Source organism: Macaca nemestrina, chromosome 8, assembly GCF_043159975.1.
Source record: "Macaca nemestrina isolate mMacNem1 chromosome 8, mMacNem.hap1, whole genome shotgun sequence".
Taxonomy (NCBI): domain Eukaryota; kingdom Metazoa; phylum Chordata; class Mammalia; order Primates; family Cercopithecidae; genus Macaca; species Macaca nemestrina.
In genome coordinates, this window is record NC_092132.1 from 11894330 (window position 1) to 11914067 (window position 19738).

General features: G+C 48.2%; 1 long non-coding RNA gene across 2 annotated transcripts in view; it reads left to right on the forward strand.

Moving 5' to 3' along the window:
• LOC139355746 (uncharacterized) overlaps positions 1 to 19738 on the forward strand; it is a 77814-nt gene that overhangs the window by 38795 nt on the left and 19281 nt on the right. Inside the window, exon 2 of one of the 2 annotated variants that reach the window (XR_011606723.1) lies at positions 14028 to 14245. This is a non-coding gene — a long non-coding RNA (uncharacterized lncRNA). Of the gene's footprint in view, positions 1 to 14027; positions 14285 to 19738 lie in introns of those variants that run through there. The other variant, XR_011606722.1, reaches the window with a different exon arrangement.

Here is a 19738-nt window from a genome sequence, read left to right on the forward strand (position 1 = left end):
GTATAGTTTGTGGGAGGGGAGGATAGAGGAACAGCCGTTAATGGTGGTCTTCCTAGGGTTGCACACATAAAGCAAGAGGACAGGTCGCCTAAACCAGTGAGGTTGGCGAATGCTAGCCCTTCCCGTAATAGAGTTAGCCAGGAGAAGGGCTGCAAGTCTTGTGATAGCTTGGTTTCTTGCCTGTGGATTTGTGTGTGGATTAAGGGTTGAATCTGGACTAGACTTCTCCACAGATATAAATGGCTACTGGGCCAGGTACTAGTTGATGAGTAATATACTCCCCCATGTTGTGGGGTTGTCCACCGAGAGTCCTATGGGTCTCTAATTATCCAAGTGTAAGTGACGGGAGACTCAGTTTTGTAAAAATACCACCCTTGTCGTTCTCTCCAGTATCGGACAGAGTGCGTCTTACAGTAGCTATATGGGCAACCTGCACTCTGGTGCCACCAATAATTTTTACAATTATATTCAGTTTGATCATATTCAAAACAGATCATGGGTATTGCTGGTTGGGCAATCTGGAACCTAGTGAAATTGAGGTAAACTATAGTATTACACCCTGAGGGGGGGCAGTCTGCGCTAGCTAGCAGTTTACCCGCTTGGGGGGTTTCCCCGGGGTGAGTTTTGTTCTCATAGAGCCAGAACCTCCAGACATAGGGATTAGATGGCGTAGCAGTGAGGAGAGTCAGATGCATAAGGCATAAAAGCATAGGTAAGCTAGACATGGTTACGGCTATGGGGATGACGGCGCAGGGTTAGCTTTAAGGGATTGTTCTTAGCTTTGTCTATAGTCCATGTAACCGGTGCTCCAGACGGCTCGAGAAGGTCGGATGTTGGGTCCACTGGTTTGACGTGTGTGTAGTGGATCCACGAAGCGATGCCTTCTACTTTGAGAGCGGTGGGAGTAGTCAGGAGTACTTGCAGTGGTCCTTTCCACCTGGGTTGAAGAGTTTCTTGCCGGTGGCGCTTGACTAGGACCCAGTCTCCCGGCTGGAATGGATGAGGCGTCGGCGGAGGTCCTGCCTCATACAGTTCTTGTAGTCTGGGCCAAATTTCCTGGTGAATTTTCTGTAAGGCTTGTAAGGAGAACAGGAGCTCAGAGACATTTTCAGTTTCAGATTTGAGTAAGTCATCTTTTAGACTGGGGACCAGGGGTGGGGGTCTGCCATACATGATTTCATATGGTGTGAGGCCTAGTCTGTAAGGGGTATTTCGGGCCCGGAACAGAGCGTAGGGGAGAAGTGCTACCCAATTAGCGCCAGTCTCCATGGTCAATTTAGTTAAGGTCTCCTTCAGAGTCCGATTCATCCTTTCTACCTGTCCTGAGCTTTGGGGCCTATAAGCACAATGTAATTTCCAATTTGCCCCCAGAATGGAAGCCAAATCCTGACTTACCTTAGCAACGAAGGCTGGTCCATTGTCTGACCCTATTTGGATGGGAAAGCCATACCTGGGGAGGATTTCTTCCAAAATTTTCTTTGCTACAACCTGAGCAGTTTCTCTCTTAGTTGGGAACGCTTCTGTCCATCCTGAAAAAGTATCTACAAAGACAAGTAAGTACTGATACCCATATTTTCCAGGCTTTATCTCAGTAAAGTCTATTTCCCAATAGATACCAGGCCTAGTTCCTCTACACCTAATTCCTGCGGTGGTCTGGGTTTGGGGGCAAGCGTTGTTTAGTTGGCAGGCTTTGCAATTTGTTGTGACATCGCTGGCCAGTTCAGCTATGCGCCTGATTCTAAACTTGGCGTGCCTGATTAAGTCCATCATTCGCCGGGCACCCAGGTGGGTTGTCCGGTGGATGTGTTCCAACACCTGCCATCCTAATTTTTCTGGTAGGATGGTTTGGTCATTTATATCAGTCCACCACCTATTTTTAACCTGTTTTAGGGGAAGCGTGTTCATCCATTCGCGATCCTGTTCGGTATAGTCGGGAAAACATGGCAAATTTCGCGGGCCAGGATCGGGGAGCTGGAGCGCGAGCTGCTGACTGGGAGCTTTTGCTATGCTCCTTGCGGTTTGGTCGGCTAAGAAGTTGCCTTGAGCAATTGGCGTAGTTGGTTTCTGATGCCCAGGGCAATGTACGATAGCCAATTTCTTTGGTTTCTACAAAGCAGTTAATAGACCTAGGATCTCTTGCTTGTTTTTTATTTCTTTGCCTTCAGCTGTTAATAGTCCCCTTTCTCTGTAGATGGCCCCATGTATGTGCGCAGTAGTGAAAGCATAGCGGCTATCCGTGTATACTGTTAGTTTTTTCTCTGCCCCTAGGGTGAGGGCCTGTGTAAGGGCTATCAGTTCGGCTCTTTGGGCCGATGTCCCTGGAGGCAAGGGTTCCGCCCAGATTACCTCAGTCTCTGACGTTACAGCCGCTCCTGCATACCGCTGGCCTTGGTGGACGTAGCTGCTGCCATCAGTGAACCAGGTGAGTTCTGTGTCGGGGAGCGGACGATCTTGCAGGTCCTCCCGCACCCCATGCACCTGAGCCAGTATCTCAGTGCACTCATGGGACGGGGCGTCCAAGTCTGGATTTGGCAGCAGTGAAGCAAGGTTTAAAGAGGTTGGGGGCAGAAAAGTTATTCTGAGGGGGTTTAACAGCAGTCCTTGATAGTGGGTGAGCCGGGCGTTACTCATCCATCGGTCCGGCGGCTGCCGGAGGACGCCTTCAATGGCATGCGGGGTTATAACGCGCAACTCTTGCCCCATGATAAGTTTATCAGCGTCTTGGACCATTAGGGCGGTCGCCGCGATTATCCGGAGGCAGTGTGGCCAGTCAGCAGCCACTGAATCTAATTTTTTTGACAAATAGGCAACTGGCCTCTGCCAGGGGCCTAGGTACTGTGTTAACACGGCTTTTGCAACACCCTTACTTTCATCCACGTATAAGTGGAAGGGCTTGGAGACATCAGGGAGCCCCAGCGCGGGGGCTGATAACAAGGCAGTTTTGATTTGCTGAAAGGCCAGCTCAGCCTCTTCTGTCCAATTGAAGGGCTGCTGTTCCTTTGTTGCCTGGTATAGGGGCTTGGCTAACTCAGCAAATCCGGGTATCCATAACCTACAGAACCCTGCCGACCCCAGGAATTCTCTTACTTGCCGTGTTGACTGGGGTCTAGGGATGCGTAGGACTGTTTCCTTTCGGGCTTTGGTTAGCCAGCGTTGCCCCCCTTTTAATAGGTACCCCAGATAAGTTACCTCCGACTTGCAGATCTGAGCCTTTGTTGCTGAGGCTCGGTAGCCTAGCTCCCCCAGAGTCTTCAGGAGGTCCTCAGTCCCTTGAACACAAGTTTCCGGGGACCTGGCCGCTATTAAGAGATCATCAACATATTGCAAAAGAGTTATTTCAGGGTGTTGCCGCCGGTACTCACCCAGATCTTCATGAAGGGCTTCATCGAACAGGGTTGGCGAGTTCTTGAACCCTTGTGGCAGTCTGGTCCATGTTAGCTGACCGTTGATGCCCCTCTCAGGATCCGTCCATTGAAATGCAAAGAGTTCTTGACTTTTGGGAGCCAGAGGAAGGCTGAAGAAAGCGTCTTTTAGATCAAGAACGGTATACCACTGTTTTTTTGGGATGTAAGGCACTCAGAAGGGTGTATGGATTGGGCACAGTGGGATGTATGTCCATGACCCTTTTATTAACTTCTCTTAAATCCTGTACTGGCCTGTAGTCCGTACTGTTGGGTTTACGAACAGGTAACAGTGGAGTATTCCAGGATGAGTGGCAAGCCCGTAGGACTCCCTGGTCTAGGAGTCGGCGGATATGGGGCGTAATTCCTTCTCTTGCCTCCAGGGGCATAGGATATTGCCAAACCCGAACCGGGTCCGTCCCTGGCTTAACTTCCACAAATATGGCAGGTCGATGTTTAGCTAGCCCCAAGCCCCCAGTTTCTGCCCACGCTTCAGGGAAACGCTGGAGCCAAGAGTCAATTCCCTGATCGGGGGGCTTTTGCTCTTGATGGAGTCGGTACTCATCTTCTAAGGTGACAGTCAGGATAGATATTGGCCTGTTTTGGGAATCAGTTATCTTGGGCCCTTCTGGCTCAAAGTAGATTTGGGCCCCCATCTTTGTCAGCAAGTCCCTCCCTAGTAGAGGGCAGGGGCTCTCTGGGATGACTAGGAAGGAATGGGAGACTTTTCCCGTTCCTAAGTCTACAGTCCTCTGGGTTGTCCAGGGGTATTTTTTGATGCCTGTGGCCCCGTGCACCCCGGATGTTTTCTTAGATATTTTTCCAATTGGTTTGGTTAGGACTGAGCGTTCCGCCCCAGTATCGACCAAGAAGCGAACTGGGGACCCCTCCACTTGCAAAGTTACCCTGGGTTCGGGGAGGGGGTCCGAACCCCGTCCTCCCTAGTCAGAGTCCTGGGTAACGAGTACGGAGGTAGGGTTAGCTGGTCTCCGTTTCTTTGGGCAGTCTTTAATCCAGTGGCCACGTTCCTTGCAATAAGCACACTGATTTTTTTCTAATCCTTGCCTAGGGCCTTGCTTTTTCTGCTTTCTGTTTTGGCCATTTCCTGCCTGGGGGAAAGCTGCTACTAAAACTTTGGTCATTTCTTTGGTTGCCTTGAACTGTTTTTCTTCTGGAGTATCCCTATTATTATAAACTCGCTGGGCCATCTGAAGGAGGTCCTGAATCTGCTTTCCCTCTAAACCTTCTAATTTCTGGAGTTTTCTTTTAATATCTGGTGTTGCCTGGTTTACAAAGGACATTACTACTGCTGCCTGATTTTCCGGTGCTTCTGGGTCCATAGGGGTAAACTGTCTGAAGGCTTCCATTAATCTCTCTAAATACACAGCGGGGCTCTCTGTCTTACCTTGTAACACAGAATATACTTTAGCCAAATTGGTGGGCTTGCGAGCTGCAGCCCGGACACCCGCCATTAGAGTCTGGAGATAAATGAGCAGTCGTCCCCTACCTTCTGCCGTGTTGTAGTCCCATCTGGGCCGGGTCAAAGGGAAAGCCACATTAATGAGGTCAGGATTTGCAGTTGGCTGGCCGTCATCTCCTGGAACCAGTTTTCTGGCCTCAACTTGGATTCTTTCCCGCTCCTCCGTTGTGAACAGGATTTGGAGGAGCTGTTGACAGTCATCCCAGGTCGGCTGGTGAGTAAACATGACACTGTCTAACAACGAGGTTAGATCTTTGGGATTATCTGAGAACCGAGCATTTTGGGACTTCCAATTGTATAAATCACTGGTGGAAAAAGGCCAATACATGAGACGGGAGAGCCCGGTATCATCGAGCGATCCTATTTCTCTGAGAGGCAGGGCTACAGTGGAGTTAGGGAGTCGGGAAGCTTGGTCCCGCTGTACGCGGCCTCGTGTTCGGCCGGCCGGACCCCCCAGGTTACTTTCGCTCTCGGTTGCTTCCGCTTCTCGGTTTCCCTCTACGGAAGCACCACCCTGGGGGACTGGGTCCTGCGGGATAAGGTGTGGATATGGTGGGGGAAATGTGGGTTCTAACGTTAGGGGGTCCTGGCTGTCCGGCAGCACAGGGGCCGAGGGAGCAGAGGGAGTCTTTTGTCTTGTAGGTCGCGTTACTAGGACTTTGCAGGGCTCAGGGATGAATGGAGTTATCCAGGGTGGTGGGTTTTCCACAAGATCCTGCCACACTAGAATGTAAGGAATTTGATCAGGATGTCCTGACTGCCCTGGCAGGAAAATCTTAGTTTTTACCTTAGTAATAATAGAGAGACAGAAAGTTCCTTCGGAGGGCCACCCTACGCCGAAAGAGGGCCACTCCAAACGGCAGAAAGTAACTAGCTTTCCCTTCTTTAGTTCTACACTTAAGTTACGCCCCCGAGCCTTCACATCCTTAAAATTGGTAACAAGGAGTGAGAGCGGCGTGCTCTGGTTGTTGCCCATCTTTGGACTGCTCCTACAAAGAGAAGGGGGGACGAAAATGAGTGTGAAGCAGAGGGGAGTATCCGACAGGTCCGGTCCTGGAAGGGGAAGAAAAGGTTTTATGTTTCGTTTTGGGCTTACACTTAACAGTTAACAATAACGGACAGACAGTAATAACGATGAGCATTCGCGAGCGCGTGTCGGACTTCCGACCTGAGTCAGACGGGGCAACCAAGGATGGAGGCCCCCAGATGGGCACTGGGGAACGTCTCCCACCAGTCCCGAGTGGCTGTCTTCTAGCGCGTCCGCCAAGACCGTGCCACTTACAGAACAGACCAATACAGATTACAGATTACGGATTTCACGAAATTTCAGGGAGACAGACAGAGACAAAGACAGAGACAGTGACAAAGCCGGCTTACCTACAGATTAAGATCCGTTGACTTGGGGGTCTGGTGGGCTTGGGGGAAATCCCGGACGAGCCCCCATTTGTTATGCCCAGACCGTTTATTCCCCGAAGAAGACCACCAGAGTCCAGAGTCAAAGCTAAGCAGCAAGGATCTTTATTACAGGTTCGAACCTGGAACTCTCCCTCGCTCGTGAAACGAGATGGGCAGGAGAGCTCCCCCACTCAGCTCCGAACAATGTTATATAGTCTAAGAAAAGTGGGCATAGAGTTATTATACAAATCAGATATATGATTGGCTAGTGTTTGAACAAGGCGATTTGGCTAACTATGATTGGTTCCTGCCATTTCTGATATTTTGGTTCAAACTTTGAGGCGGGAGAGCAGGTTTATGGCAGCAAGAGTTTATCTTACTTAAACACGTCTTGTGACCTTGCCTCAGAACTTACAAAATCTCTGGTATGTGCAAAACAAAATCTCTGGTACGTGCAGAAAACCAGGTACTCACAGAACTTACGAAATCTCTGGTATGTGCAAAGATTAGAGAGCAGAACAAGGGTGTAGCGGGTGGGGGGGGCGGGTACACATCTATCTTTGTGTCCTTTCAAATGTGTCTCCTTTGTCTCTACCAGAAAACGAAAGGAATTGAAATTAAGAGAAGGGAGAGATTGAAGGGTGGCACCAAGAATGAAAGGAGAAAGAGGTTGGGGGATAGCGAGAGAGGTTGGAGAAGAGAGTAAAAAGAGGCCGCTTACCTGATTTAAAATTGGTGACATGTTCCTTGGGTTGGTTGGTCTGAGGACCCAAGGTCGTAGGGGGATCTCTTCACAGAGTGAGGGTGAGGACAGGGGACTGGTCTCCCGAAGGAGTCCGCCTGACCCGGGTTTCAGCACCAAATGTCTCACGTGTCCATGTGAAGAGACCCCCAAACAGACTTTGTGTGAGCAACAAGGCTGTTTATTTCACCTGGGTGCAGGTGGGCTGAGTCCAAAAAGAGAGTCAGCAAAGGGTGGTGAGATTATCATTAGTTCTTACAGGTTTTGGGATAGGCAGTGGGGTTAAGAGCAATGTTTTGGGGGCAGGGGTGGATCTCACAAAGCACATTCTCAAGGGTGGGGAGAATTACAAAGAACCTTCTTAAGGGTGGGGGAGATTGCAAAGTACATTGATCAGTTAGGGTGGGGCAGGAACAAATCACAATGGTGGAATGTCATCAGTTAAGACTATTTTCACTTATTTTGTGGATCTTCAGTTGCTTCAGGCCATCTGGATATATACGTGCAGGTCACTGGGGATATGATGGCTTAGCTTGGGCTCAGAGGCCTGACACTTATCAGACTCTAGGGGGAGTGGATACTGAAGAGTCAAAACACGCACTTGCTCCATTTGGGTTGGAGAAGAGGAGGTTAATGTGTGAGGAAAAGGACGTTATAGCTTTCTGAAAATATGCAAAGGCCGCATTGGCTCTGAGGATGTCACAGCCGAACAATCCCTCAGAGGTCACTAAACCTCTGCTTGTTCAGGGGAGAAAGTTGTGGCCCAAAGAGAGTAGCATTTTGACTGAGATCACCAGCAAGTGAGCAGCTGAGCAATCTTGTGGAGAAGAACGAGAACTTTCTGGATGAACACAGAAATAGCACTAGAGCCAAGAATTGTTGCAGGAAGACACTGTGGCAGAGAGTGAGAAAGGCTGTCCACGGCAGCAACAACCAGTTCTGTCATACTGTGACCACTAACGGTCATACCAAGAGCTGTGCTGCACGCTGTCCGGCATGGCTCACTCACCCTTCAACACAGAGCAGGAGCTTCGTCACTGTGCCCATTATACATGCAGGAAATGGGGAAACTGAGCTCAGAGGGACTGAAATATCTTACCCAGGAGAACCGGTTAGGAGACAGCCAAGTGCAGAAACCCAGCTTTGAGAGACTTTAAAATCCATGCAATAACTAAAGCAAATGTTAAGCTACTTTGTTTTTTTTTTCTTCTCTATTTTGTTTTCCATGAAATTCAAGGCTGGGTGGGTAAAGAAAGGAATTTGATAAACTTGCTCAGGCCTGGAACTTTTCCCAGAGCCCTGGGGGCAGAGAACCAAGTTGTATAGACACACCCTCTTGGCCAGAGAGTTCTTTTAAACAGCCATTCCAGCCTGCTCAGTTCCTGTTTGTACCACTAGGAAAGGACCGCCTTGAGTTTGAAGTGGAGTGGAGGAAACTGGCTCACATGGAGGATTTGTGTTGCTCCTGACTCCAGGCAGGGTGGGGCTTCTCTTCTGTAAGCCACAGAAGTTCTCTTCTGTGCATCCCCGAGCTGGGAGTGCCAGAGACTGCAGAGAGGTTAAGCAATCCACCTGAGGTCACACAGTGGGAAAAGGAGATCCCAGGACACAAAGTTGATTCTTCTAGACCTCAGAGCCCATATAGCCTACCTCCTGAAATGACTCTCAGAACAGAAGTGGCCTTGGGAACAAGGAGCATGAACCAAGGACTGGAACTGGGGGGCTGGAGGAAGACACCCTCATTCCACTCCAGACCCAGAAAACATCTCTTTTCTCTGGCTTGCGATGGCCTGAAGTTTAATGACTCAGAAGGGCCCAGCAAGAACTCTGCCCCAAGAGATCTCAGCTTGTGAGCAAAACAAGAGTCTACACAACACATTGTTTTTATTGTTTGGTTCCCAAACCAACAAAGCAATGTTCAGCCGGCAGCCCCAGCTTGCTTGTTTGTAGAATGAGAGCTGTCGGACTGGGAGAACTGTGTGGGGGTGCTGCTGGCTAGAAACAGTGCAGGATACCTGTAGGAGTCTTGTGGCTTGGGTCTTGACTCTGCTACTAACTCACTGTGCGACTTTGGCAAGTCACGTCCCTTCTCTGAATCCAGCATCCTTACGCATTGCAGACAGAGGATTGAAGAGGGTTCAGGAGATTCCTGCAGGTGGAGTCTTCTCAGAGTCCACTTCCTGAAGAAGGCTGCGCCTCTGAAGAGGTCAACTCCGATTGTCCCCATGACCCTTTGTGCCTTAGCGTGAACGGGTTCATTGTGTTTCCATCAAAAGCATGTTTTGATCTGGGAAGATAGGTAGGGTCTGTCCCTCTATGGGACAGGTCACCAGAGAAAAGCCAATCCTGGATCAGGGGCTCCTGCTGTTCCAGTGGGTATAGCAAGGTATCCTTGTCGGGGCCTTACCCAGCCCACCTGTCAGTCTCACCCAGAGTCCATGTCACCTCTGCCACAATAACTTCTTTCAGTTTCTCAAACTGCTTTCTCACCTCTGGGTCCTACTCCAAGTGATACAAAAATCCAGAGTTCCAGTCCCTGGCCAGGCCCTCAGCTGGGTCAGAGACTCCTCATGTGAGCTAGGCCTCAGTTTCCTCACCGTTCGTGGGGTATTTGGGCCAGCTGCAACTACGACATCATTCTCATATTCGAGGACCCCAAGGGGAGGAGGCAAAAGAGAACGCAGCAAGCTCCTGCAATCCCTGCCCAGCCAGTCCTTTCTGTATGGTAGCTGGCGGGGCCCAGTGCAGGAGGTACCATTCTGCTCTCATTACTGCTGTGACCTGTGGTGTGTTTGTGCAGCGTCGCCAAGAGAAAAGTCATAGGGCTCAAGTTCCAAGACTGCCTTTAGGAGTCTAGTGAAACCCACTGACCCTGTGAGTTGAACGGAGCTACCCTTCAAAAATATAGCTGCCTGGAACCTCATATGGAAAGATATAGCTGCTGGAACCTCATTTGGAAAAACCTTTATTTGGAAAAAGTATCTTTGTAGATGTAATGAAGGATCTTATGATGAGATGGTCCTGGATTTAAGGGTGGGCTCTAAATGCAAAGTCAGGTCTCCTTATAGATGAAGGGAGAGGGAGATTTGAGGCACAAAGAGGGGAATGGCACATGGAGATGGAGGCAGAGATTAGAGTGGGTGGGCAGTGTGTGCACAGTGTGGTGTGTGTGTGGGTATATGTGCATGGTGTGTGCAGTGTGTGGGGGGGTATTTATGTGGGGGTGTGTGTGCTGTGTGGTGTGTGTGGGAGGGTATGTGTGTGGTGTGTGTGGTGTGTGCATGGTGTGTGGGTGTATGTGTGTAGTATGTGCATGGTGTGTGTGGGTATATGTGTGTGGTGTGTGGGGGGGTGTGTACTGTGTGGGTATATGTGTTGGGTGTGTGTGGTGTGTGGTATGGCATGTGGGTATTTATGTGTGGTGTGTGATATATGTGTGTGTTTGTATGTGTGTGTGGTGTTGTATGTGTTGTGTGTGGTGTATTGTGTGACTATTTGTATGTGGTATGTGTGTGGTATGTGGGTATATGTGTGTGGTGTGTGATGTGTGTGTGTGGTGTGGTGTGTCTGTGGTGTGTGTGTGGTGTGTATGGTGTGATGTGTGTGGTGTGTGTGTGGTGTGTGTGTGGTGTATGTGTGGTGTGTATGGTGTGATGTGTGTGGTGTGTGTGGTTTGTGTGTGGTGTGTATGGTGTGATGTATGTGGTGTGTGTGTGGTGTGTGTATGTGGTGTGATATGTGATGTGTGTGGTGTGTGTGGTGTGATATGTGATGTGTGTGTGGTGTGGTGTGTATGGTGTGATGTATGTGGTGTGTGTATGTGGTGTGATATGTGATGTATGTGTGGTGTGGTGTAGTTTGTGTGGTGTGTGTGTGGTGTGTGTGTAGTGTGTATGGTGTGATGTATGTGGTGTGTGTGTGGTGTGTGTATGTGGTGTGATATGTGATGTGTGTGTGGTGTGGTGTGGTGTGGTTTGTGTGGTGTGTGTGTGGTGTGATGTGTGGTGGGGTGTGTGAGTGTGGTGCGAGTGTGTAGACTGAGAAAAGTAGAACACAAACCCCAGGCGAAATCCCGTCTGTGCTTCCCCCACCTCTCCCTGCCCCCATACACCCACTGTCAAGCAAAACACTCACCCACAAGCCTGGACATTGTCATGCATCAGGAGCTGTCACAGGGGACAGAAACACAGCCTGAGAAAATGGAGGAGAAGAGTGTGTTTGCACAGCCCCGTCCCAGGCCCTGAGCCTCGCTGGCCTGTGGTCTTCATGGGCACCATATAACACACTATTTTTCTTGCAGGCACGGGGGAGGGAGGACTGAAACTCTCGCTGGGACACCACTGAGGATCCCAGAGTCTGGCCTGGCCTAGGTGTCTTATGAGGACATCTGAGTCACTCCAGCCAGCCCTGGGCCTACGTCTCTTGCCCTGCTGGAGGCTGGCAGGGGTGAGCAACTGCAGGCAGCTTTCTGGTCACCAGCTGCCCCTACTCTGGTCTCTGCAGGATCCAGAGTGGGGCTAGAGCAAAGAGAGGTGCCTATGGCCAGCGTCCACCTGACCAGGGCCTCAGCCAAGCAGGAAGAGAGGAGTGTTTATTGTGCTGTGTCAAAATTACTGTGGGGAAGTCACACTTCCCTTTCTGTGAGGCAGCGGTGAGGCCTGGCATGAGCCTTGATATCTCCGGAGCTTGTGCCCAAGGACAAGGGATGTGACCAGCTTGCTGCACCACCCCCCCACCAGCCCAGCAGGAAATGGGAAGCTTCCCAAAGGACTCCATTTCACATTCCTGAGCACTGGGGGGCCCAGGTGCCTCAAATAAGCCCAAGCTCCTCTCCACAGGCTCTGAGGTCCTGTGGCCCCATCCTCACTCCTTCCTCATCTTGGGGAACCGTGCCCTTTCACTTCTCCCTGCTGCTTGGCCTCCTTTCACTTCTCCAGTGAGACAACCCTTCCTTCTCTGGTCCTCTCACACTCTGTTCTGCCTTCTCACACACTGTTCTACCTTCTCACATTCTATTCCACCCTCTCACACACTGTTCCACTTTCTCACACACTGTTCCACCTTCTCACACTCTGTTCTGCCTTCTTACACACTGCTTCAGCCTTCTCACACACTGTTCCACCCTCTCACACTCTGTTCTGCCTTCTCACACAAAGTTTTGCCTTCCCACACACTGTTCCTCCCTCTCACACACTGTTCCACCTTCTCACACACAGTTCCGCCTTCTCACACACTGTTCCATCTTCTCACGCTCTGTTCTGCCTTCTCGCACACTGCTTCAGCCTTCTCACACACTGTTCCACCCTCTCACACTCTGTTCTGCCTTCTCACACACTGTTTTGCCTTCCCATACACTGTTCCTCCCTCTCACACACTGTTCCTCCCTCTCACACACTGTTTCGCCTTCTCACACGCTGTTCCGCCTTCTCACACACTGTTCCGCCTTCTCACACACTCTTCCATCTTCTCACAAACTGCTCTGCCTTCTCACACACTGTTCCACCCTCTCACACTCTGTTCTGCCTTCTCACACACTGTTTTGCCTTCTCACACACTGTTCCTCCCTCTCACACACTGTTCTGCCTTCTCACACACTGTTCCACCTTCTCACACGTTGTTCCACCTTCTCACACAGTATTCCGCCTTCTCACACACTGTTCCATCTTCTCACAAACTGTTCTGCCTTCTCACACACTGTTCCACCCTCTCACACTCTGTTCTGCCTTCTCACACACTGTTCTGCCTTCTCACACACCATTCCTCCCTCTCACACACTGTTCTGCCTTCTCACACACTGTTCCACCTTCTCACACACTGTTCCACCTTCTCACACACTGTTCCACCTTCTCACACAGTGTTCCGCCTTCTCACACATTGTTCCATCTTCTCACAAATTGTTCTGCCTTCTCACACACTGTTTCAGCCTTCCTACACACTGTTTTGCCTTCTCACACACTGTTTTGCCTTCTCACACACTTCTCCGCCTTCTCACACACTGTTCCACCTTTGCACACTCTATTCCACCTTCCAAAACACTGTTCTGCTTTCTCACACTCTGTTCTGCCTTCTCACCCACTATTCGGCCCCAGGATGCTTTACTTTTGCTACCAGGCTGCCTCTGCTCCCTTCCTTCCACCCTCCATGTCTTGGCTTCCAGGCTTCCTTTCCAGAGAGGCTTGCCTTTAACCATATGATCTGCATTGATTCCCCTCTTTCCCAGTCCCTCTCATTCCTGATTTCTTTTTCAGTCCAATTCTATTCTTTCACAGTACAGATCACAATTTACGTGCATATAAGTATACATTTATTTGTTCATTTGTTTTGTATTTTGTTCTCAAAAGGCTGTGAGCTGACCAAGGGCAAGGATTGTGCCTTTCCTATTCACTTATTTATGCCCAGTGGGAGAGTGTTTGGCACATAGTAGGGGTTTGTATCTGTCAGGATATAACAAGTTATGATGACGTAACAAATATTCCCAGATCTCAGAGACTTCAAGCAACAAAGGTTGTAGCTCTCACTCATGCTACATGTGTAATGTGGGTGACCGAGGGCTTAAGGGATGGAATTTGATTATCCCAGTCGTTTACGGACTTGGGGTCATGGAGGCCCCCATTGTGATCCTCTGCTATTCACAGTAGAAGGAAGGGAAAGTAGAGAATCACACACTGGATTTTTAAGTTTTCACCCAGAAGTGACATATTTCATTCACTCTAATTTATTGACCAACACAGCTCACACAGCCCTTAAGAGCCAGACAGAAATAGAAGCAAAATTTTTGAACAGCCACATGGTAAACTAAAAAAGTGATCCCAATTGTCCAGCCCTCCTGCATCCATGCCTTTTGGCACTGGGATTTTGTTGTTGTGTCCATCAAGCGGTAGAATCTATTTCCCCACTCCTAGAATCATGGTCAGCGTTGGAACTTGCTATGGCAAAAGAATGAGGTAGAAGTGATGTGGAGCTTGAAACCTAGGGCTCAGAAGCTTTGAATCATTTCATCTTCTCTTAGAAACTTTCCTCTACCATGTAAACAAGTTTGGACTTGCCAACTGGAGGGTGAGATATTTATGACCTAGTCACCTTTGTCACCGCAGCCTACAGCAAGCCAACTGCAGGACATATGAGTGAGGTCCTTTCATGCCAGCCACTGCCAGCTGATCTAGCACAAAACCCAGCCAAGATCAGCCCAGCCTGACTAGATGACCACAACCACCCACCGAAGGACTTGTGAGCAATAATAAATACTTATGGTTTCAAGCCACTGAATTTTGGGGTGGTTTGTTACACAGCAATGGCAAACATTACAAACTCTAATGACAATATGGTTTTTAGTAAATAAGTTTTTAATGAATGGAGAGCAAAACAGCTTCTTTCCCTACCTTGGCCTTCCTACCAAACCCAGGCTCAGCTCCTGGGAACTAGGAGTCATGATTTAAAATATAAGGACTCCCGGGAGTTGGTGGAGAAAAACTTTAAAATGGAAGGCCTAGGTTTCATTCTAATCCTGTTACAGTTTCACTCAAATAGATCTTTAGCTAAGTCCCTTTTCCTTTGTGCCTTAGTTTCCCTGGATGAAACATGGGCCAGATATGATGCTTTTCAATGACCCTGTCAATGCTGCAGGCTGGAATCTTTGAAGCTCTTCCCTGCAGGCTGAGATCTCCTGGAGGACCACTGAAGGATAAAACTTTCTAATGGTGCCTTGGACAAGCTGAATTAAATTGGAAGCCATAGCTTCATCCAGGGAGGTGGGTCTACGTTGCCCTTGGGTTAGCCCAGGAGAAGGAGACTTCAACTTCTCTAGAGGCTTCATCTACCCGTTAGTGGCCTCATAGCCAAAATCAAACTCCACTAACACTTAAGCAAGCCTTTCCACTGAACCACTCCTGGGGTTAGCCCCTCAGAGTACAGACATGGCTATTCCCAGTTCCCAGATTTTCAGGAGCCATTGGTATAGTGCAGGAGATGAGGGAGATCAATCCTGAAGTTAGGATTCTATTCCAATTAGGCTGTTGAGCCCATTCGTGGATGGGGTTTTTGTTTCAGTTTTTATAGTTTTTCATTCCAAAGTCTCCATCTGATTCTTCTTTATATCTTTTACATCTGTTAATCCAACAGCCAGGACTTCTCTTCAGTCAGGACGCTCCTGCAGAGGGCTTAATATTCTGAATATTGGCCCTGATACTTATCATGTTTACATAGTTGGATAAGAAAAAGCCTTTAAGCAACAGTTGAGTGGAGTAAAATCAATAGGTACCTAAATAGCCATTTAGCAGAAAAGTGGTGATGAGGTATATTGTAGAAGTTCCGAGCGTGACGAAGACCTGGTGAAGAGAGAGAGGGACGGACGGGAGGGAGGGGGGAATTTCGAGGGTGAGTTTTGGAAGTTTTCTGGGCTGGGGGATTAATTCATACTGAGTGTTTTGGGAGGTAAACTACTTCCTCCTCCTGGTTTGCTGGGTTTTTTCCAGCTGTGTGTCAGAAAAAGTCAGAGAAGGTCTTGGAGCAGCGGGTGGGAGTGCTCCAAGCTGCCATTAGCCGGGCTCTGCAAAGGACAGGTCAGCAGCAGGAGAGGCCATCGCCAGCCATGCCAGCCAAGGGAGGGAGAAGAAAAGTGACAGGAGATGAGGCACAGATAGGTGGGCCAGAAGCATGGGGAGAAGGCAGGAGTGGGGAGATGGCTGGTCCAGCGGCAGGCCAAGGAAAAAACATGGCAGGAAGCCAGCTGGCAGGTTGAGGAGGAGACCCATTTGTATGTGCTGGGTCTGCAGAGCCTGCAGACATGCCAAAGAAGATGGCAGGAAAGGGCCAGGTCCTGGAAATCTACAGCTTAAGAAAGCCTGGGCAGCTGCTTCCAGAAGAGAGGTTCAGGGCTGCTAGTGGTCCCTGGCTTCTTGGCTACATCAAGACCTGGACACCCAGCTCTGTGTCTGGCCACAGCAGCTGGAAGATGAGTGGTCCCCAGCCCAAGGCAAGCCCAGCCACCATTTCCAGTTGTCTCCCATGGGCTCTGTCGGCTCCTGCTCTGGACGCTGGCCTGCCTTAGACCCTTGACCTTTGGGAGCCTTGACTTCTCATGGATACCAGTTTTTGAGTCCTTATTTGAAGTATTCCCCTATTTTGTCTACTTCCCACTTTTTCCCCTTACCCTTGACTTCCCCCTACCTCAGGCCTCCTGGACTTTGTCCCCACTGAGCCCTTGAGGAAAGACTTTCTCTGATTACCACCAGTAAAGGGTATGTTTGTTGCAGCACTATTCATAATAGCAAAGACATGGAGTCAACCTAAATGCCCATCAGTGATAGACCGGATAGAGAAAATGTGGTACATATCCACTATGCAGCCATAAAAAAGAATGAGTTCATGTCCTTTGCAGGGACATCAATGGACCTGGAGGCCATTATCCTTAGTAAACTATCATAGGAACAGGAAGCCAAGTACCACATATTCTCACTTACGAGTGGGAGCTAAATGATGAGAACACATGGACATGTAGAGAACAACACACACTGGGGCCTTTTGGAGGGTGGAGGATGGGAGGAGGGAGGGGATCAGGAAAAATAACTAATGGGTACTGGGCTTAATACCTGGGTGATGAAATAATCTGTACAACAAACCCCCATGATACAACTTTACATGTAACAAACCACACTTGTACTCCTGAAATTAAAAGTTAAAAAGAAATAGTAGTTGCCACTTAATGAGTGCTCAGTTGGAACATATTTCTGCCAAGCACTTTATTGCATTAGATCATTTAATCATCACAGCAGCTGTGTGAGTGAGTGAGATCATCCCCATTGACAGATGAAGAAAACTGAGGATTCAAAGATGAACTGGGTTATTGAGGTCCTGGTCTCTGTCCTCAAACAATTCACGTAGCAGCAGAAATAGATACATGAATACCTACAATGTCATCACATTCCAAGTGAATCCAAATCCTGTGATTTTGATGTCATGCAATGTAAAATGACAAAACATTCTCAGTTTGCAAAATCTGAAGTATTTCAAATTTCCCACTCCAGCCCCACCATACACGAATCATATAATTTCTTCTTTTTCATTATTATTATACTTTAAGTTCTAGGGTACATGTGCACAATGTGCAGGTTTGTTACATATGTATACATGTGTCATGTTGGTGTGCTGTACCCGTTAATTTGTCATTTACATTAGGTATATCTCCTAATGCTATCCCTCCCTCCTGCCCCCACCCCACAACAGGCCCCAGTGTGTGATATTCCCCACCCTATGTCCAAGTGTTCTCATTGTTCAGTTCCCACCTATGAGTGAGAACATGCAGAGTTTTGTTTTCTGTCCTTGCGATAGTTTGCTCAGAATGATGGTTTCCAGTTTCGTCCATGTCACTACCAACGACATAAACTCATCCTTTTTTATGGCTACATAGTATTCCATGGTATATACGAATCACATAATTTCAAAGTTGGCACGTGGAGTGAGCTATGAGCTGTGTTTATGCTGCCCCACATGACTGTGCTGCCATAGCTGGGAACAGACATGCTCATCCCCACTCTTTGCAGCACTGATCTTGAATTAATTTCCTATGTTTACAATTACAAGTGATCTTTACAAACGCGTCTCTCCAATGATATCTTGGCAATGAGTGCTGCAGATGTGCTCTGTGTCTGCACAGGCCATTGTGGGTGGTGGGAGAGCGAGGCCACGCCTATCTTGGAAAATTGGGGAACAATGTTAGCTAGCACTTACTGAATAATTAGTATGTATCTGCTCCTTTGCAAGCATTTTCTCTTATAAACCCTTCCCCAGCCCTATGACTCAGACATTACTGGTATTTTATAGATGGAGAAATTGCACTTCAGCTAGCAAAAATGACTAACTTGCTGTGTTGATTTCAAAATATGTCCACAAATTATTTGATCCTCCTTTTTTCAAAAGGTGGGGCCTTTTGAAAATTCTCCTCCATTTGAGTGTGGGCTGCCCATGGTGACTATAATGGATAGAATACGGCAGAAGAGATGGTGTTAAAGACTGAGTCATAGGATGTGCTGGGCTTCCCCTTTGCTCTCTCTGCTGGATCTCTTATTGTGGGGATGCCAGCAGCCATGTCATGAGGACACCCACACAGCCCTATGGAGACATCCACATGGTAAGGAACTGAGGCCTTTTGCTAACAACCATGTGGATGAGCCTTCCTGGAATCCATGGTCAAGCCTCTTGGTGACTGTAGCCCCAGCCAATGTCATGATTACAATCCATTCCATGAGAGATCCTGAGCTAGAATCACCCAGCTACGCTGCCCCCAAAATTCCTGACAGGTAGGAACAGTGAGATAATAAGCACTTGTTGTCTTTAGCTGGTAAGTTTCGGGATTATTTGTGACACAGCAATAGATAACTGATATACTCTTGCTAGGTCACACAGCTAGGAAGCTATGGCACTGGGGTTTCCGTTCATGTTTACAGGCCTCCAAGTTCATATCTTGACCTCTATGGCAGACATGAGTTGCCCTTCAATATCCGTTCTCCACTTCTTTTAGAATTGCAGAATTTTTACCTAAGCAGAACACTCAGCTAAAATATACATTTCCCAGAGTCCTTTGCAATCAGATCATGGGACTAAGTTCTCATTCATGGGATGTGAGAGGAAATATTATGTGCAACTTCCTCTTTCTCCATGCGCATTATATGGAATGATGATATGATAGATGGAACTGAAGCAGCCATCTCGGATCATGAGATATAAGTTACATATTCAGAATTCTAGAACAATGAGACAAAAGAAGCTTGAATGCTGATTACTGTAGAGTCACTGTATGAGTCCTGGGTCACTTCCCCAAACTTTTATTTCTTTTTATTTGAGACAGGTCTCACTCTGTTGCCCAGGCTGGAGTGCAGTGGCATGATCACGAATCACGGCAGCTTTGACTTCCCAGGCTCAGGTGATTCTCCCACCTCAGCTCCCCGAGTAACTAGGACTACAGGCATGTGCCATCATGTCCGGCTAATTTTTTTTTTTTTTTTTTTTTTGTAGAGATGGGGTTTCACCCAGTCTAGTCTTGAACTCCTGACATCAAATGATCCTCCCGGCCTCCCAAAGTGCTGGGATTACAAGTGTGAACCACCACACCTGGCCCACCTACCCAACCATTATGGGAAAGATAATTAAATTTAAATTTCTGCATTATTTAAGCCATTATTATTTTAGGACTATATGTTACAGCAGCCAAACTGATACACTAACCAACACAATCAGTATGTTCTACTGACCTGTGGCAAAGTTTGCCAAAGCATTAGAGAGTAATGGAAGGGGTTCCTAAAGCCATATTGCACCCGGCATGGCATGTACTCTAAATGAACCTTTTCTCACACAAAATGTACTACCAGTTTTCAAATATACATAGGTATGACTAGTCAAGCACTAATTTATGTAGAAGTGCCACTGAATTCAAAAGTCTGCAAGAGGAGCAGATGAGAAAAATAGTGTAAGAAAAGCACTTGGCATAGAACAAGCCTTCAATAAAGAGTATCACTATGAGGATATAAACAACAAGGCTTCCCAATCAGCATTTGGTTCCATATGAGGGTTAACAAAGTGTATTGGTAACAAAGGTAACAGAGCCACCTTACTCCAAGGACTAGGGCCGCTGTACCTAGGCCTAGTTGTTATAGACACCATCTGCAAGAGGCTCTGTTGTTGCAGACATCAGCTGTTTATCTGAGATCTTCAGTAACCCACACTCAC